The 17,291-nt window shown below is 36.3% G+C and overlaps 2 long non-coding RNA genes across 2 annotated transcripts; one reads left to right on the forward strand and one right to left on the reverse strand.

Moving 5' to 3' along the window:
* The first annotated feature begins 1,491 nt into the window (after nucleotides 1-1,491).
* On the forward strand, nucleotides 1,492-3,324 carry LOC136278008 (uncharacterized). The gene is made up of 3 exons (XR_010716151.1): nucleotides 1,492-1,630; nucleotides 2,794-2,854; nucleotides 3,245-3,324. It is a non-coding gene; the product is annotated as an uncharacterized lncRNA (long non-coding RNA).
* A 5,457-nt stretch (nucleotides 3,325-8,781) lies between these two features.
* Nucleotides 8,782-11,871, reverse strand: LOC136277106 (uncharacterized). The gene is made up of 3 exons (XR_010715787.1): nucleotides 11,564-11,871; nucleotides 9,825-9,955; nucleotides 8,782-8,986 (listed from the first exon to the last, which is right to left on the reverse strand). It is a non-coding gene; the product is annotated as an uncharacterized lncRNA (long non-coding RNA).
* Between the last annotated feature and the right edge of the window lie 5,420 nt (nucleotides 11,872-17,291).

Genomic DNA, 17,291 nt, shown 5'->3' on the forward strand with positions numbered 1-17,291 from the left:
ACCTATATACCCACTGAGATTTACACACCGTAAAGGCGCAAAATAAATTTTCATTCCCAAGCTGATCGAAAAAGCCGAGAGCCAATCGGATAGTGCCCATTTTTCACGAGTGCGGAAAAAGATACGTCACTCGTCGGTTTGTATCGGAAATCTCACCCTTCATCGCCCTTCAGTCATCATTTCGTCCTTCAGTCGTCATTTTGCCCTTCAGTCGTCATTTCGTCCTTCAGTCGTCATTTCGCCCTTCAGTCGTCTTTATCACTTCACCCCCAATTGAATAAAAGAAACGTGATAATAGATATGCTTCCACCATGAGTTCCACAAAACCCTTTTATTCCCAAAATTGATGAGCGTAAAAATTTTCCTCTCATTAAAATATTTGATTCATCCCACGATCATAGAACTTAAGGGCAAGCTGATGCGTAAAGTTTTTACTTAAATTATAAACATAAAGAAATAAATGAAATAAATGTAGGCACGCAATGCGTACGCAAATGAGTCCCACCTTCTGTACAACCATAATTTCTACGGCAAAAGCAAAAGGCAATGTTCAAGATTAATTCGCTTATTTTAATTCTTATACTTGCGTAGATGTAAGAGAAGTTTGGAACAGCTAAATAACAGAAGAGAAATTCTTCTGCTTCTTTTTTCTCTTTGGCTTCCATTTAAGAATGAAATGTGACAGTCACCCTGTCACCATCTCCCTCTCATTTTCTCACGGTTATGTTATAAGGGACGTCTTGTTCCCTCCACTTCAAGGTTGAGAAACAGGTCGATAATAATGTTGCGATAAAGTCAGAAAATAAAAGTTGAATCAGTCTTTAAGTCAGCTTAATTCACCTCCCCTGCGTTTCTCTGTGTTTTCCTACCAAGGAACCTGTTTAATTTTAAAGAGGTCACATCTAGCTTCTAATGGTGAGCCTTAGCTATAAAATGTTCTTTAAAAAAATATGTAAAAAACGGCATGAGGTCGGGTAGTGTAGTGGATTTAACTTGCGAACGCTAAGAGCTCTTCCAGTACGTGTCCTAAATTTTCTTTTGGAATTTTTTTACCAAATCGTCTTCTTTCTCCTTATGAGAAAGAAAAAAGCTCACTGTTTTTAAGTATGGTGACAAAGAGAAAAGGAGAAGGGAGCAAATTTTCTAGAACCTTTTCATTGAAGTACTTGGACTGTGATCATACAAAAATCGTCTGGGTTCGAGTAAACATTTCTAAAATTACAATTTAAGAATGGTTGCACCTCCCTATTGGACTTCACTAGGATAAAATTCAGGCTTCAGCTTGAAATCCTTTTTCCTTTTTGGTGGAACGAGACTAACCGAGGAGCTTAGAGTCGATTATTATGAATCCGCCGTTTAAAGCAGAAAACTAATTTAAATTACAAATATTGTAAAATTAATATTCATATTTTCGCTCAGTCTTGCACGTGGAAGAAGCTTACGAGCTGCAAGAAATTTCAGCGTCTTTTCCTGCTTTTATGGATTCAAGACACCCATTTTTTTACCTTATTACCTTGGATATCGTCAGTTCTGTCAAGGTCAGCGAGTGTTTCATTTGCTGAATCACGGGGTTAACATTTGATCGTCGTCGAGGATTCATGACTTTGATTTTGTCCAGACTTTTCTTCAGGTAAATAACCTACGTACAGAGATATTTTGATGGAATTGCAGTGCTCGTGTTTTTCGTTGTTTCTAGAGTAAAATTCATTAACTTATTCGAATGTAAGAAGGGAGGGCAAGATCACATAGCACAGGATAAGACAAATACTCAATGTCAGTCGCCATGACAGTTCCTTGCTCGTGTCTTTCATGGGATGCCGAGAAATTCGTTCGTTATTCTTTTCGCACTTATCACTTGTTTCCTTATTGTCCATTTCATTTCTGTATTTATTTGTCAAACTATACACAATTTTTATGCTTCTAGTGTTGTAACATTGTTTTTTTTAAACGCGCTTGTTATTTCCCTTTAATCACGCTGAAGAAAGTAGAGAGTAACGGTTAATATGTTTTGTATGTAATACTGAATCTTGTTTTCTGGATATCAGAGGACTGATTCCCATCTTTCATGCTGAAACTGCAGATGGCAGTACTTACTATAATAATGTACTTGAGAAAATTACGCGCTTCTGATCGGCTGAAAACAAGTACATTCTCATGTAACACGAGCGCAACATTGTAAAACGAGTCAAAATTACAAATAGCGCGCGCACGCTTTCAATATTTAGTCTGTAGTGACTTTCTGTGATGTTTTTTTAGTGTACATTATTAACAAGTAATATCATGATTTCTCTTGCAATTTGGTGTACTAAGCATTTGTAAATTTTCCAAAGACTTCATATTGCACTTGCCTTACGGGTTCGTCCAATTTTGTTGTCTTTGAAAAATTTACTCGTTAACACTAAATTGCTCTCGAAGTCATGTTATTGCCTATACTTATTTGTACTATCAGAGGAACCTGTCTTAATACTTTGGAGTAGCCCGATGTGTATTGGCATATTGTGGGTTCTTATTCTCCTGGCCATTTCATCTGAACGAATCGATCTCATATGCAAAGACAGATGTTTATCTAGAATCTCTTTTGTGATTCTTAACATAACGGCATCTCATTACTTTAGACTCGTAGATTGTATGATAATTTTTTTTTTCGAACAGAAAACTGGTTTTCTCCCTTAATTCTGCATCAAATATGAGGGTTCCACGTATTTATATACACTAGTTTAGCTTAGTTTTTATGAACAAAGAGCTCACCTTACGAAAGGTTTACATGTATTCTTATGGTATTCACTTTTTTAGCACCAAACATAGGATGAAAAAGTATCGAAATCAAGAAGATCACGGGATAACATCAGACAAGGTTGGTTTTTAAGTTTTATAATTATTTTACTCATCTCATCTTGTAAATCGTTACAATAATGACAAGCCACTAAAGCTGAAAAATAGAGAAACAACAAAAGAAAATCAAAGCTGGCCATTTTATTCAATTTCTGAACTCTTTGATGTTCGTCTTATCAAGGTAACTTGCCGTAGTTTACATTGCTATTGCTCAGCTCATGAGCTAAAGCTACTGCTCTCAGTGTGTCTTTTGGTAGTGAAAGACTGGTACTATAAATGAAATAAATCTGTTGTCCCCCAAAATTGTTTTTAAACCAATCGTCTGTCATCAAAAACTCATCATAGGACTGCTTAGGCCTCTAAAAATGTTTTGTAACGATAGTTAATAATGTTAACCCTTTTTTTTTTCAAGAAGAACTGCAAGAAAGAAATGGGAACCCATCGAAATGAAGAAATTCAAGGGAGGAAAGAAAAATTAGACAGATTCTAACAAGGTCAGTTATTTGGCTTTTTATAGAAAATTAGGTATTTGAGCCTATTAGTCTATGTTGAACGATCTAATTTGGATTTAGCGAATAATTGTAATTAAAAAAATTACATGTATCAATAAGGAAGAGAAACTGCAAACGAATAAATGAATCCAGTTTTGTTTTCTGATTTCTAAGACCTGTCTTTGATTAAGGTGGCTTTCTGTTGTTTACAGCACTGCTCGTTTATTGAATCAACACCACTATGAATACTTTTTTTATCTGTTTTTATGAAACATTGGTGTCAAATGAATTCCTATCTGATATATTTTGCATCTAATGACCAGCCATCTGACCTATCGTGCTACCATAGCAACGGTTTAGTCTGCAAAATTATCTCTGAGTTTTAATATCAGAAAATAATGGTCTCAAGAATCTCGATAGTCCCATTTTTTTGCCTACTATCTTGCAAAGTGTAAACATTTGACCAGGTATAATATCATGATTGTGGCAAGCCATGCATGAGGTCAGACATACTAACGTACGCTTCGTATCTGCCAGGAGGTACTTCTTCTACCTGAAGTCTACCTCGTCAAAAATTGCTTGTGAATTCTTAATTAAACGATGAGTTAAAAAATCGTTACAAAGGAGAAGAATATTTAATAATTAATTACGGAATTTTAACACTGAAAACTCTGTTTGAAGTCAGTTTATTCTAAATGGATATAATGGGGCAACAAGAGGGACATTGTTTTTTAACATTATTCCCTGGCGGGTACGTGCTTTACGGAGATAACCACCTTCTTCAAATCATATTGAAAGCAATGGTATTCAAAGTTTCACTAAAATAAAAACGAACGATAAAGCACGACGTTTCGACCAAACTTCGTTCATTTTCAAGTGAATAGTAAGAATGTCTCGATGAATATATATATATATATATATATATATATATGCGTGAAAGGAATTTAAAAGTTAAAGTTTTTGGAAGTACAAACTTGGACTCAACTCGTGAAAAGGTTTTTAATTAGCTTCTAATTATTCTCCTCTTTGTAGGTTCTTATTGCCCGTTTACACTTCCAAAAAATTTACACCTCTTTCACGCATATATATAGATATTCATCGAGATATACTTACTATTCACTTGAAAATGACCTACGTTTGGTCGAAACGTCATGTTTTACTGTTCATTTTTATTCTCAAAAGTTTTACTATATCGCTATTGACATAATTAACTATGAATACTGGGACAAGAGCAAACCTCATTTACACTGTACAACTCAACACTGTCTTTTGAAAGAGTCATTGATGATTTCTTTGTTTCTTTCCAAGGTAGAAAGATATTCTCCCGCGGCTTTTGTAAGTGCAGCTGATTTCATGAGATAAGTATTGACCTAAGATATAAAATAAACGAATACAGATGTTGTTCAGTCTAAGTAAAACACTTAAAATATACACAAAGACTTAGTCCTACATTAAAGAGGAAAGAAAATTTTGTTTTGGACTCTGGAGTGTCTTTCTACAAGAGATGGGCTGACACACCATGGGGCATTGTCACCGTACAACCTCTTCCCTAGTCTTGATCTGTGATGCAAAGACTTGGTCCTCAAAAAGTGGGGTAAGACTGTTTCGGACACTGGACAGTCTTTATGTGCTAATCGGATGTTTGACTTTGTACAAGAGATGGGAGACTTAAACCTGGCCCTTTAAAGGGTTGGTGTCACCCAAAAAGTCTCTTCCTTAGTCTTGGTCTGTGATGCAAAGACTTCGTCCCCAAAAAAGAGGATAAAACTGTTTCGGACACTGGACTGTCTTTATGCGCTGATCGGATGTTTGACTTTGTACAAGAGATGGGAGACTTAAACCTGGCCCCTTAGGGGGTCGGTGTCACCCAAAACGTCTCTTCCTTAGTCTTGGTCTGTGATGCAAAGACTTCGTCCCCAAAAAAGAGGATAAAACTGTTTCGGACACTGGACTGTCTTTATGCGCTGATCGGATGTTTGACTTTGTACAAGAGATGGGAGACTAAAACCTGGCCCCTTAGGGGGTCGGTGTCACCCAAAACGTCTCTTCCTTAGTCTTGATCTGTGATGCAAAGACTTAGTCCCCAAAAAAGAAGATAAAACTGTTTCGGACACTGGACTGTCTTTATGTGCTGATCGGATGTTTGACTTTGTACAAGAGATGGAAGACTTAAACCTGGTCCTTTAAGGAGTTGGTGTCACCCAAAAAATCTCTTTCTTTGTCTTGATCTGTGATGCAAAGACTTGGTCCCCAAAAAAAGAGGATAAAACTGTTTCGAACACTGAACTTTCTTTACGTGCTGATCGGATGTTTGACTTTTTACAAGAGATGGGAGACTTGAAGCTGGCCCCTTGGAGTTGGTGTCACCCAAAAAATCTCTTTCTTGGTCTTGATCTATGATGCAAAGACTTGGTTCCCAAAAAAGAGGATAAAACTGTTTCGGATTCTGGACTGTCTTTACGTGCTGATCGGATGTTTGACTTTGTACAGGAGATGGGTGATTAAAAAAATCTAAGGAAAGATTGAAAAATAGCTCATTTTAGGTAATATTTCATACATTAAAACTTAAAAACAAGAAGGAAGAAAAAAAATTAAGATTGTTTTTGGATATTTTTATTCACATACAGAATTCAAGGAAGAGTGGGAAATTCGATGTATATTTACGTCTTGCATTTCAGTGGGATTGAGACGGCCTCTATGAGATGTGCAATGCAAGTGGTTTGTTATCATTAGGAAGCTGGAGTCTTTTTTTTCCCAACTAATTCCATTAATGGGTTGCATGTGCTTTAATATAAATCAAGGAGCATCGCCATCGTGTTTTTGAATCGTGTTTTCGCGGCACAAAATTCCAATTAATCTGAACGAAACTACAGAATTTAAATGAGAAAGGGTAAATAGACACCAAACATTCTGATTTGAAGAGATAGCCACAAACTAATTAAGAACAACAATGGCTAAGGAGAGTTTCGTTCAGTATTGTTTCATTAGTTATAAACAATTTTCCTCTTTCAGGTACCGGGAAGGTAACAAGTTCAGAAATAATGCAATGGTAGACGAGTGGTAAGTGTAATTACAGTTCAAAGAAAACTTTTTTAAAGCAGACTCCTTCATGGAAATAGTTTTTGAAGTATTTGGATTGAATCCCTGTATCCCTCGTTTTTTTCTTCTTCCTGAGCAATTTCTCCAAGACACTTCAAATGAGGCTAAAATATTTCCTACTGTTAATTGGCGAGATAAAGATGAAGGTGTGTTGAATCTCAAGCGGTGGTCTAGCAATTAGCTTCTTTTGTGTCACATAAAAGTAAAAAAAATATATTCAACCAGAACTGTCTTAAATTGCTATCATTTCGTTTTTTTTGTTTGTTTAGTTACAGAAAGATAATTTTAAAATAAAATGTGGACTTAGATTGCGGTGATTGTAACTGTTGTGACATAGTTGAACGGAAGCCTCTGTCATTCTTCATAATGGTCCATAAATTGTCTGTGAACTGTAAACTACTAGAACTACCTATTTGTTAATAGATAATAACCACGTGCCTTTCTCTTTCAGTCACCGTGATGTAAAAAAGAAGCTCAACGAGACGTGAATCCATGTTATACACTTAAACGAAGTGCAGTCTTTATAAAAGTATTTTACCTTATGTTAATAACATCCATTTTAAACGCATACGTTTTGTGTGACCAAACGTCATGGTGTTTTTTTCAAGGTTGATCTTTTCTCTGATGGGAGGACTTGTCAGTGATAGTGGCTGTGTGTACCATAACAAGTACTGTCAAAGAATTTTCGTCCTTCGTTTCTACATAGGTTAGACCACCTCAATAAAGAAACCGAAGACAAATATCATCCTTGGTGAGGTGAATAGTAGACAGTGTTCTAAACTATTCGTAAGAATTGTCTGCCTTACGGTACCAACATCTTTTAATTACACATATGTATTACGGTAGAGGCTTGGTGAGAAGGGGTTCTAAATCCTGTGAAATAAAATATTTGCAAAAGCTGTCTTCCTTGTGGTAATAACATCGTGTCATGCGCATGTGTGTTAAGAAAGACATTTGGGTGCACAAAACGCATATGTTTGAAATTAAATGTTACTACCACAAGGTAGACAACTTTTACAGAAGTAAGAAAACTGTTTGCAAGAGGTGGGTGTGGTGGGGGAGGTTGGATGGAGAAAAAAAAACAACTGTCTCAAATTACTGTAATATTACTGTATTAAAAGATTGTAAGAAAGAGATGGTAATATTACTACTGTAATATATATACACATATATATATAATATATATATATATATATATATATATATAACTACTGTAAAATGTATTAAAAGATGGTGGATGACTTCTCAAGAGCTAAGATTTTTTTTGGTTTCCTTCCAAGGTTAACTTAAGTACCGTCTAATAGGGGCGGGTGTGGTGGGGGATGGCTGACGGATTGAACCCCACTTTTTGAACCCTCACTTTTTCACAACTGTCTCAAATTACTGTAATATTACTGTATTAAAAGATTGTAAGAAAGAGATGGTAATATTACTACTGTAATATATATACACATATATATATATATATATATAATATATATATATATATATATATATAACTACTGTAAAATGTATTAAAAGATGGTGGATGACTTCTCAAGAGCTAAGATTTTTTTTGGTTTCCTTCCAAGGTTAACTTAAGTACCGTCTAATAGGGGCGGGTGTGGTGGGGGATGGCTGACGGATTGAACCCCACTTTTTGAACCCTCACTTTTTCACAACTGTCTCAAATTACTGTAATATTACTGTATTAAAAGATTGTAAGAAAGAGATGGTAATATTACTACTGTAATATATATACACATATATATATATATATATAATATATATATATATATATATATATATAACTACTGTAAAATGTATTAAAAGATGGTGGATGACTTCTCAAGAGCTAAGATTTTTTTTGGTTTCCTTCCAAGGTTAACTTAAGTACCGTCTAATAGGGGCGGGTGTGGTGGGGGATGGCTGACGGATTGAACCCCACTTTTTCACTTTATTATCTGAATTGGGGGTCGATCCGGTTTTTCTTTCTTTCTAAGATTGATATTTGGCTCTGGTCTTATGTTTAAGGTAATCTTATTCCTTGGTATCCTGCTTTGGTTCCTCAGTATCCAGCTTTCTAAGATTGATATTTGGCTCTGGTCCTATGTTTAAGGTGATCGTGTTCCTTGCTATCCAGCTTTGGATGGTCGAACAAAACTGCAAAACAGGAAAATGAAATAATCAAGACCAAGAATTCGAGCCATAAAAATGTTAACTCCAAATTTTTTGCCTTCCTTTCCATGGTCTTTTGTATTTAAAATAAAATTGAAGATTAATAACGTCGAAGCTATCAGATTAAAAGTTCAAGATTTCCAAGAGAGATTGAAAATACTATTTACAATTACAGTCTTTTTCCTTATCTGGCAATCTGAAGTAAACTACATAACAATTGTATTTAATCAACTGAGAACCAAGAGACGTCAGTCTTCAAATTGGCTTCTCTGTCGAACAAACCTTACTCCATAGTGTAGAATGAGCTTTTTCTTGATGTAATTACTGTAGAAGCTTTTCTTCTTATAACAAACTGCAAGCTAATGCTCTCTTAGGTCCAATCTTTGTCATTTGCTTCATCCAGCAATCTGCAGTAAGGTTTAAGATTACAAAGGTAAACTGTGCTCTTATGTGAACGGGCAGGAAATAAACATAATATCCTTAAATACGAAACCAGGTTCAGTGCACTGTTTAAGTCTCTGAGTCGAAAAAACCATCAAGTACAAATTTATTAGAATGAAGAACGCATCGTTTATGAAATAAGTAAACAGTGATAGAAAGAACAAACAGAGAAGGGCGAAACTGTAAGCGGAGAGCTCTCAAATCACTGGAGTAGAGTGAATTCTGCTTTAGGTAAGGAATTGCATATTACAACTTGCGTTTTACACGTAGCTTTCTGAAATGGCTCCGCAATTCTAGCTGCTGTAAAGCAAATATTTCTGTAATTATTGATAACACGAAAAACAATTTTGGCGAATTTTAGGCCAGGGAGATCCACTTTCGGAGTTGTATGGCGTGAATTTGACTGATTCGATTTCATTTTATTCATTTTTTTGGACACTAAAATGGATATTGGTTGACTTTCTAATTACTAGAATTACATGTTGAGGATTAAACAAAAATAATTGAAATTAGCGTATTCTCTATAATTTGGGTTTGACTACAAATTTCAAGAAGTTCACCTAAGCCAAACCTTGCAGTTATTTTGGACCTTCATGCAGTTCAGTTTTACTATGCCCTTAGACGGTTAAATCCTAATAATATCATTGAGATCAAACCAAAAGACTGCTTATGCAAGCAGTTTCAAGTAGTGACAATGATAAACGATCAAAAGTAAGTAGATAGTATCCCACTGTCAAACTGAACGTCTAAATTGGTTTCTGTAAAATATAACCATGGACTCAGTAAAATGAAGAACTTTTTAACCTGTAATCAGTATACCATCATATCATCTTGTAACCTTCAATTCCAGTAGACATCATTGACCATTCTTCCATAACTGCAATCTTCAAATAAACCATTGTCCACTTGAAAGAGACAGTTTCAGCAAAATTTATCTGCGGATGAAAACTAGTAAAATATTAAGTACTATACATCTAAAGTGAAAAAAAACTTAAACTAGGAAATAAAGCAGAGTCAAAGTAAACACCATTTCACTGCCAAAGTAAACTCCATGTCGCCAGTTTCCCCACCACCCCTCTAAAGAGGAGAGAATTCGCGTAATTCTATTCCAACCGAAAAGTATTGCTGATTATTCTGGCCCAAAAAACGATGATTATATATCATGAACACAGCACAATCATATGGGCATTACGTCACAAGGATAACTTTCCCAATGGCAAAGCAAGTAATGCAACACTTCCTTACCACACAGCTACAGGCCTTTACGACACATTTGATTCGTAAGAGCGAATAGGAACGCAAAAACTGCTTAACTGTGGGATTCGTTTTGGTAAAAGATATTGCCGTTAACAGACTTGACTTCCCCGAAAGGCAGCTAACCTGTCTTCTATCTCAGTGCCCCCTCACCCCCTCCTCCGGAATAAACCATCAACAACTGAGTCCAGGAAAACAAACTTCCTTTGAGATAGATCTTCAAAACCCCTGAGCGAATCTACGTGCGACGTTCAACGGGGGCGGGGGCAATCAGGTTCCTACTACAATATTTATCAATCTAACCATGGCTTCTCTCCATGGAAGCAAGACAAACAACGGTTATCTTTGAAGACTTCTGAAGTTGAGAGGCAATCAGGATTAATACCTTTCCCCAATAGAGAAATAAAATGATAAAAACCCATGTTCACCCTTCAATCTATTTTTCCACCACGATACTTATTTCCTTTAATATGTTTTACGACTTATTCATGATCTGAAAAAAAATTGATCAAAAGAAATCGAGACAACCTCTTTTATTTTTCTCTCAGTGCGTCAGCGGGTGGTACCCGACAAATCCTGCGATATGATTGGTTCCAAGAGCGAGAGGTATTCTCCCATAGCGGAAGGTATACATTGCGTGATGAGTCGACGAGAACATCCATCGTCTGGTTGCAATTTTCATAGATGAACTCGCTGGTTACAGAAATTTTGCAATTTAGAACCCCCGTTGCGAAAAAGAACAGCACATTATTCCAACTAAGTTGCCCATCTTTACACTTCGTGTATGCGGAGGGAATCAAAACGTGACATAAAAAAGCGTGAATAAAGACAACGATATCGGAGCGGACAATTCTCCTGCTTGTCAAAAAGTTAGCCAGTCACCCAGTCAGCCTGCAAGCCAGCCAGCCAGTCGGCTGGTAAGTCAGTTGGTTGGCCAATCTGGCAGACCTTCCATCAGTAAACAAGCCAGCTAGCCAGTCAATCAAACTGCAAGCCAGTCTGAAAACTCAGTAACGAGGCAGCCAGCCAGTTGGCTGGTCGGTCAGTCAGTCAGTCCCTCCCTCAGTCAACCACCCAGCCAGTCAGCCAGCCAGTCAGCCAGCCAGTCAGCCAGCCAGTCAGCCAGCCAGCCAGACAGCCAGCCAGCCAGCCAGCCAGCCAGCCAGACAGTCAGGCAGCCAGCCAGACAGTCAGCCAGCCAGCCAGCCAGCCAGCCAGCCAATCAGTCAGTCAGTCAGTCAGTCAGTCAGTCATTACATTGTAGCACATGATGAAACTAAATGACTTACATGAGTTCCAAGGAGACAGGCCCTATGCCAATTTGCATCTTGACTCAGTTTATCCATGCATGTGCAAGGACAGGCACACAACAAAAATCACTCATCAATATGAACAGCTACTAGCCACATAGCAAATTAGAGGTTTGATCTCCTCATGTAAAAGTCCTATCATACATGAATAGTAAAAATTAATATTTAGTGAGTGTAAATATAATATTTGAATCTATGAGCCTCTCAATTAGTACTAAAAATTTAAGACCTGTAAACACCAAAAATCAAAAAAACGTGAAGCCTCAAAATGCTAAAAAGATGTTTAACTTATGACCCTGAATAGAAGAAAACCCAAAAAAGCCTTGGACTTAAAATTATAGTAAAACCCTGAATCTGTCCACCTGGGAAAACCAAAAAGACTTAAACATAAATTTAAAAGTCTTCAAGTGAAAAAGTAAATACATTAAATAAGTTCTGTTAAAGCACTTGTTGGAACAATTTAATGTGGTCCACTCAATTTAACAGTACTATAGTAAAAACAAACAAACAAAAAAACTCCAGACATACCTCCCAAATTAAAAGGGTTGTGAGCCAACAGCTTGGTGAAAGAACTCCTTGCATATCCACTGGCATCTAGGATGACAACATAGAGCCAACTTCACCAACATCCATATATTTAAAATTTGATAGAAAACCATGAAACTGAAAAATAAGTCACCTTTCATTTACTCAACTCAACTCAATTTTTCCTTTAAATTCGTTCTTCTGCGGCGAGCGTAGCCTTTGCTTGGTGCTGTCTCGATTAAGACTTGTGTAGACTTTAGGCTACCTCTTCTTCCCAGAAGCCACAATATTATGCAACCTTTGACAACTGTAAAATAAGAAAGCAGGGGTTGGTAAGTGACAATTGCTGGTGTATTCTGGTGCCATTGCCTTGCAGTCAATGATCAAGGAAAGGCTAACATCTAGACAACCTACTTGGATCAAGAATGAAGATAAAAGACTATTAAAACGCACTTTCCATTCAAGTGAAATCAAATTAAATTTCATTCAGGACAGTAACTACAGCAAGATTTCAAATAGAAATCATTGTTGTTGTCAGTCATCATCAATCTCCTAATACTCTTCACTGTCATTTCTTGGCTCAATATGTTCTACTGTCATCCTTTTATGGTGAATCTTAAATAAATACACTCTATTAAATTACAACATGCAACACTCTTTAATGGGAACAAATTGCATTCTATCAGTGTCACAGTAGCTTACTTTGACCTTATTTATTTGCCTCTCTATGTACAATGTAAGTAGCCCATGTAGCCAAAGCTCTTCCAAAAACTTTACAAAAACAATACATTAACCCTAGCTAGGTCTTGAGGCCTTCATTTTTCATTTATAGTCCAGTTGGCTGGCCAACTACTTGTACTGGTTGTCCAGTATTTCATAACCGTTACCGGTATATTGCACTGCCCCATTTGTTTGGAGGTTGGACAAAACTATCCACCAGACAAACTGCTAATTAATTTTCTGGACAATAACATCTGGGATATTGCCCCATCTAGCCTTCTAAAACCTCAGATCTGATCTAACACTTGATTTAGGGCTTGGCATCAAAGTACAACAGGAAAGACAGATCCTTAAAGGAAACAGTCCACAATTTCTTCAATGAATACTTGTTGTGAGTAACTATTTGAGTAGACATGTCCCTCCATAACAAGTAGTGGCATTGACTGAAAAGAAAATTAAGGAAAGGCTCAAATTAATAATCCTTATTCCCTGGTTTAATATATAATAGGCTCTTATTTTTTATGCAATGAGCAAAATGTCTGGTTGTATTATATGTTAAACCATCATCATCATCAGCAGTTCATCGCAGGCGATGTTGACTGAGAAATGGTTAAGTGCTGCAGGAGTGTTGATGCACTAGATCAAAGTACATCATGTGCATATGTTACACCATCAAATAAGTGATTATTAATCCACTTCAGATTCACTTTTTTCAGTTTTTGGATTTCAAACTAAATCCTACTACGTTATCTGAGTATTGCATCAATCACATTACACAAGCAAAACCATTAAAGTGTTTTTTTATGACTGACACAAAAATTTGAAGCCCTTTCAAATTTGTTGCTCTAAAAGTCAAGCAAAAAAATGTAATAAAACAAGTTTGGATTGTTCAGTGCAGCCTTTTTGTTGCTATCCTTTCATCTGCATTTTACCATAGTCTACTGTGAAGTACAGTATGACCTTGTGCTTAGAAAACGTGTTTCTAAAAAGAAAGAAACTTAACCCTTATGGAGTATCCAGTGATTAAAAGTGTCACATCCATGTGCAGCAAGACTCATTCTGTCACAATTTTACTAGAGTGCCATCAGTCTAAGGGATTCTTCAATAAAACTTTGCAGAGCCTTAACAACAAAAGTGCCACCTTCCCCAAACTAAGTTTAGTTTAAAAAAAGTAATTTTCACAATGGTCTCTAAAATGAGTGGAAACAACCATATTCTTGTCAAGTCCTTAAGAAACCTAACTAACACTAAGTTCTTTGCAAATTATTGCCTCCATCTTCAGAAATAAAACCAGAAAAATGCAGAGCATCATACCCACTCTTGCCTTGCTAAATTAATAGTTAATTATCAACCAAATATCACTGTTTTTGATTACAAGCAAAATATGAATCTTAATCTGACTGCATAGAAATGTCTAGTAGCTTAGAAATATAATTAAGATTAAATTTTTTTCCAAGAACCAGGTAACCCTTTAAACCAATAAAATATAACCCTTATCAAAAGACCACCTTGCAGTTTGTACAAAAACACGATCTTCACAATATCTATAAACCCCTCATGGTACATTATCTACAGTGACATGCTTCTTACTCTACAGTGAGTACTTCGCTGATTCATCTACTTTTGTGACTCCACTTATCTATGCACACAATCTCCTTATTTACTACTGCAAAGTTTGATATTTTACCATGAAAATTCTCTTGTTATGAATGTTTACCTAATTTGATGTGGTGGCATGATGCCTACACCCTGGTAATGGTACTCAAAAATTTTTAACACTTGTCCACCACTCTCATTCCTATGATACAATCTCCTCAGCAATAAACATTCTCTGCACTAAATGTACCAGATTGTATGGAATGGAAAGCTACTACAGCTGAGATACATAAAAAAGTCAGTTAAAGGAAAATCATAATCATTTAGTCATAACCAGAATAATCTATTGTGTGATTGATCAATCATTCAATTAATCATCAATCATATAATCAATTTCACGTACTTGTATCTGCATCCCTTTTTATAAAATAAATGATAATGTAAAACTTTCTATACACAGTGTTAAAGAGACGAGTCTTTACACACACAACACTGTGAAAATAATGTACCCTAGATTTTCGAGTCAGTCTTTAAAAATTTTTAAAGATACTTCTAGAGGGCATTGGGATGGACCAATAGATGACTAATATATGCAAATGCAAGATAATTCAATCCCTCATGTGTAAGCAATAATAATTTGCTGCTCCACAGGGTGAAAGTGTTAGTACATTTAAATCAGAATTGTAAGCTGAGAGCCCTAAACTGTTTAGTAACAAGGCACACAGTGCAGTTTTTCAAATGTACTGAAGCACAGCAAGTTACAGGTGTTTAAATGACAGGTAATTCTTTGAACAACACCAAAGTAGGATCAAATATAAGTCCAATCAGTAGATATGATGTCCATACCATTATAGCTGAAATTATAGCTAAGGATTCCACTGAGGTACTTTCTGTTTTCAATGTTAGACAGTTTCCTTCGGTGTAACTTTAATAAAGTAACCAATATACAGCAATTTTCTCAAGACTGCTCTTAAGCTTTCATTTGATTTCTTTCAAAAACTTCTTTCCCAAAATTTGAGTTACCAAACTTGGGGTGCTACTCATCTTTGAGTGCAGCTTACTTGCCAGTGTTTACAATACCTGTCTTATTCCTATCAATATCTGAAATGACATAATTATACTCTCTGACTGAAGCAGTCTTGGTACTACAAAATTTCCTATATGCAGATGGAAAGATTTCACCTAGACAGGCTATTGCAATTGTCGGTGATCAATCAATTGTGAAGCTACCACTTTTCAGTAAGTTGAGACATAAGCATGAAGTTGGAGATGAGATGGAAGTTAGCACAATGTTTTAACCTTACTGATTTGCGCGATGTGCTGATTGGAGGCGGTTCCAAGGCAATAGAAAGTATAACAACTGAAAAGAGTACAGCCTTTCATTGGGATCACCAGGGAGGGGACATTGCGTGACGCTAAACCCAAAGGATCCACTGAGGGATCTACAGTGAGTTTCTGCCCCATACGAGAAAACTACATCGACAGTCACGCCTAAAAGAGCTCCTGTTACAACAACAACATCACGTGTCCAGAGGTACCCAGATTTAAATTTTCAAATTTGCGGCAATACTCCTTCACAAAATATCGGAATAGTTCACCACTCTTAAGCCAACTAAGCCAATAATATCAAATATTACACTGATAAAATAAATTTAAAAACTATAGTTTTTTTTTAAAGTTTCTTTACCTACCTTTTGCTGTCAATTGACATCTGGCATGCACTTGGGCAACATGGTCTTCATATCTGTTTTGCGGCCTCTCATCCTTCCATTTTATATTTAAATATCAGTAAGCAGAGGAAATTTGCCGAGAAGCTGAGGGGCTCTTTAGTTCCGGGCCTTGTGCCAAAGCAAGCTGCCATTTCCCTGCAGACTTCTCACAATATCTACCGCCATGTCCCGCCATGATGAAGTGAACCAGTCTTTTCCCCAGCTCTCCTCCCTAACGAGGAAACGCGCACGTTTCACAAACAGCAATGCGCGAAAACGCGGCAAATGCGGATACTGCGCGGAAACACGGACTTTCGAGGAAAGGGCTCCTCGTAGTCATGTAGGGAGAATTTCCATCATTTTCCTTACTACTTCTAATATAAGAATATTTACTTTGGAAAGGTAAGGAATAAGGTTCAACGTTTACTAAGTTACCAAGTCAAGAATATCTGCCGTTTTATCTTTCAGACTTCAGAAGTGAAAAAGCGTGTATAATAATCATGATTTTTCATATTACATTCATTTTGAAATCACTGGTGATCCTTGTGATCTGAATGGCTGTCATTGGTGCAATTTATTCAAGAATAGCACCTTTTTTGTTTTGAGTCGCATCTTTTTCCCAGCCAAAAAGGAAGCTTTATTAAAAGACAACCAATTGTTGGTTTAAAAAAACCAATCAATTTGCCTAAAAATGAAAACAACTTTTGCAACTTTCAACAAACTAGCTCACTGATGGATTAACAAAACATTTGTACAGACTTAAAACTCTTGAATCTGAGCGAATTAAAAAATGGATGAAATAAAGTGAAAATAAATTCATTGATAAATTCCTTGGATTAAAACCACATAGAACACGCAAACATTGCAAAACATCACAAAATAGATTTTCCACCGGCATTTCATGTAGCACAGGAAAAGGAAAAGGACACAAGTAAGATTTTAAGAAGTGAACAAGGATTTCTGATTCGACAGCTAAAGACCAAACTTAACTTCCAAAATTTTCTTGACGTAACAAAAGCTGATAAGACATTGAACCACGCAAATACGTTGTTACAAATTATCCTACTAAAGAACGTGACAGCTTGTTCTTGTCTTCGACCGAATTTACAAAAGAGAAATTCAGAGCAAATCGGTCCAAGTTTTCCCGCCAAAGTCTA

Source organism: Pocillopora verrucosa, chromosome 1 (assembly GCF_036669915.1).
Source record: "Pocillopora verrucosa isolate sample1 chromosome 1, ASM3666991v2, whole genome shotgun sequence".
Classification (NCBI taxonomy): domain Eukaryota; kingdom Metazoa; phylum Cnidaria; class Anthozoa; order Scleractinia; family Pocilloporidae; genus Pocillopora; species Pocillopora verrucosa.